We start from the raw sequence: 3,564 nt of genomic DNA, 5'->3' as shown, positions 1-3,564 counted from the left end.
TAGATACTCGTTAAAGGATTTAAAGTGTACTCATTCCGATTACGGGGCCTCGGATGAGTCCCGTATCGTTATTTTTCGTCACTACCTCCCCGTGCCGGGAGTGGGTAATTTGCGCGCCTGCTGCCTTCCTTGGATGTGGTAGCCGTTTCTCAGGCTCCCTCTCCGGAATCGAACCCTGATTCCCCGTTACCCGTTACAACCATGGTAGGCGCAGAACCTACCATCGACAGTTGATAAGGCAGACATTTGAAAGATGCGTCGCCGGTACGAGGACCGTGCGATCAGCCCAAAGTTATTCAGAGTCACCAAGGCAAACGGACCGGACGAGCCGACCGATTGGTTTTGATCTAATAAAAGCGTCCCTTCCATCTCTGGTCGGGACTCTGTTTGCATGTATTAGCTCTAGAATTACCACAGTTATCCAAGTAACGTGGGTACGATCTAAGGAACCATAACTGATTTAATGAGCCATTCGCGGTTTCACCTTAATGCGGCTTGTACTGAGACATGCATGGCTTAATCTTTGAGACAAGCATATGACTACTGGCAGGATCAACCAGGGAGCTGCGTCAACTAGAGCTGAGCAGCCGGCCGCCCGGGAGTGTGTCCCGGGGGCCCGCGCGAACACGCAAGCGTCCGCTCAATTATTCTGCAAACAGGAGGAGGCTGAGCTCCCCTGCACAATACACCTCGAAACCCTCTCAGGTCCCGGCGGCGCGCAGCGCCGTCCTAAGTACTTGGTCGGGTTCGAGAGAGGCGCAATCGCCCGGAGTTTGGCGAGTAGACGCTTTAGGTGCGACCACCCGTGCTCCCAACTGAGCTTGCCGCTGCCGACAGAGGCCCGGGAGCGTGCTGTCGTGGCATTGCCGGCGGGAGACAACACGCGCCACCTACGGTGGCCGGCAGCTCCAACGCCAGCGCCACAGAAGGACAAAAGCCCCACTTGGGTGCCGAAGCGAACTCTCCCAGCACAGCGCACGCGCCAACACGTCCGCACAGCTGCGATACAAACCACCTGCGAGAACCGCAGAGGCGACCGAGCAGCAGACGGCGTCGCGGCGCCGAGCGCCGGGCGGCGGCGCATCCTCAGCGCACACAGTCCTCAATCGGACCAGCACACTGCAGATGTCCACCGCGCTTCGCACCGGGCCCGCGAGGACCTACTTTGGCCGCACGGCGCCGCGTGCAGGGTGCGCCGGCGCGCAGCTGCGCCGCCTGCCGCCTCCGTCGGCCGGCGCGCCTGCCACTGGCCGCCCCCACCAGCCGGCTGTAGCGCGTGCGCCCACGCACCGCGCGGCCAGCACGCCGGGAGGCCCCCCCTCACCGGCCGGGGACGGTCCCACCCAGCCACCGCCGCGTATCGCTTCACACCCACATGCCATTCACGTTCGTGGGCATGGTGGGTATCGCTGAAACAACCGGTTGGTAGCTCAACCGATCGTCGCCATCACTGATTCACCTCTAGCGAGAACAACCGCACCACAACCGTTTACCAGTTGTTCATTTGCGTAACGTCACCAGCAAACGTAGACGTCCATCGCCATTTGCAAATTCAACGATTGTTGCATGCCTGTGTCAGGTGTCACGACACACTATGTCTGCCCACATACACGCAACAACATGTGCACGCTTCGCGAACACGTGGAAGGTGGCCCCCGTACGTATGCGATGTCCATTGCGCGAACGACTGTCAACCGGCCTCTGTCGCATGTCGCAGATGTGGAACGCAGTGCACCATGCTATCACGGTGTGTGAGAAGAGACGACTACGTCTGACAACACGCGCCACTACATCAACAGACGGCTCATGCTGATCGCCATCCACGGCATACCATACTGCAATCCAGCTCTTATAGGGAGACGACACGTAGCTGAGTGCACAATATTTGGACCGTATGGTTCGCCGTTGTTGGCGCAGTCGTGGTACGGTCACACATGTACCACGATGTATCATTCAGTACATGAGGACCAATGTGCAGTACAGTGTGTGATTTGGACGTACAACATCAGCGGACAGTTGACACACGCCGTACCACAACGTAGGCTGTGCTTCGCCATGCAAATGCCAATGAACAACTGCGAAGGGCATTGAGCATGTACGTCCTGCTGCCATCCGCATTACAGTGTATAGCTGCAAGGTGTTTAACATGAAGCGATACTCTGGGGACCAGGCAGTGCGAGTAGCAAACTATATTGCGGGGGTTGCAGTTAGGCAACACCACACTAATTTAACGCGTCGTATGACAATTACAGAGCAGGTTAAGGCCCAACGTGTGTTGGGTTAAGGCCCAACGTGTGTTGGGTTAAGGCCCAACGTGTGTTGGGTTAAGGCCCAACGTGTGTTGGGTTAAGGCCCAACGTGTGTTGGGTTAAGGCCCAACGTGTGTTGGGTTAAGGCCCAACGTGTGTTGGGTTAAGGCCCAACGTGTGTTGGGTTAAGGCCCAACGTGTGTTGGGTTAAGGCCCAACGTGTGTTGGGTTAAGGCCCAACGTGTGTTGGGTTAAGGCCCAACGTGTGTTGGGTTAAGGCCCAACGTGTGTTGGGTTAAGGCCCAACGTGTGTTGGGTTAAGGCCCAACGTGTGTTGGGTTAAGGCCCAACGTGTGTTGGGTTAAGGCCCAACGTGTGTTGGGTTAAGGCCCAACGTGTGTTGGGTTAAGGCCCAACGTGTGTTGGGTTAAGGCCCAACGTGTGTTGGGTTAAGGCGCAACGTGTGTTGGGTTAAGGCGCAACGTGGGTTACGTTAAGGCGCAACGTGGGTTACGTTAAGGCGCAACGTGGGTTACGTTAAGGCGCAACGTGGGTTACGTTAAGGCGCAACGTGGGTTACGTTAAGGCGCAACGTGGGTTACGTTAAGGCGCAACGTGGGTTACGTTAAGGCGCAACGTGGGTTACGTTAAGGCGCAACGTGGGTTACGTTAAGGCCCAATATAGGTTAGGTTAAGGCCCAATATAGGTTAGGTTAAGGCCCAATATAGGTTAGGTTAAGGCCCAATATAGGTTAGGTTAAGGTACAATATAGGTTAGGTTAAGGTACAATATAGGTTAGGTTAAGGTACAATATAGGTTAGGTTAAGGTACAATATGGGTTAGGTTAAGGTACAATATGGGTTAGGTTAAGGCGCAATATGGGTTAGGTTAAGGCGCAATATGGGTTAGGTTAAGGCGCAATATGGGTTAGGTTAAGGCGCAATATGGGTTAGGTTAAGGCGCAATATGGGTTAGGTTAAGGCGCAATATGGGTTAGGTTAAGGCGCAATATGGGTTAGGTTAAGGCGCAATATGGGTTAGGTTAAGGTACAATATAGGTTAGGTTAAGGTACAATATAGGTTAGGTTAAGGTACAATATAGGTTAGGTTAAGGTACAATATGGGTTAGGTTAAGGTACAATATAGGTTAGGTTAAGGCACAATATGGGTTAGGTTAAGGCGCAATATGGGTTAGGGTAAGGCGCAATATGGGTTAGGTTAAGGCGCAATATGGGTTAGGTTAAGGCGCAACGTGGGTTACGTTAAGGCGCAACGTGGGTTACGTTAAGGCGCAACGTGGGTTACGTTAAGGCG

General features: G+C 54.3%; 1 non-coding gene across 1 annotated transcript in view; it reads right to left on the bottom strand.

Annotated features, from left to right (window-relative positions):
- LOC124571254 overlaps positions 1 to 563 on the bottom strand; it is a 1,910-nt gene extending 1,347 nt beyond the window's left edge. Inside the window, exon 1 of the ribosomal RNA XR_006971737.1 lies at positions 1 to 563. This exon is cut by the window's left edge and continues 1,347 nt beyond it. This is a non-coding gene — a ribosomal RNA (small subunit ribosomal RNA).
- Between the last annotated feature and the right edge of the window lie 3,001 nt (positions 564 to 3,564).

This window comes from Schistocerca americana, unplaced genomic scaffold (genome assembly GCF_021461395.2).
Source record: "Schistocerca americana isolate TAMUIC-IGC-003095 unplaced genomic scaffold, iqSchAmer2.1 HiC_scaffold_1650, whole genome shotgun sequence".
Classification (NCBI taxonomy): domain Eukaryota; kingdom Metazoa; phylum Arthropoda; class Insecta; order Orthoptera; family Acrididae; genus Schistocerca; species Schistocerca americana.
The sequence above is the reverse complement of the archived record's forward strand: the minus strand, read 5'-3'. Positions and strand labels throughout refer to the sequence as shown.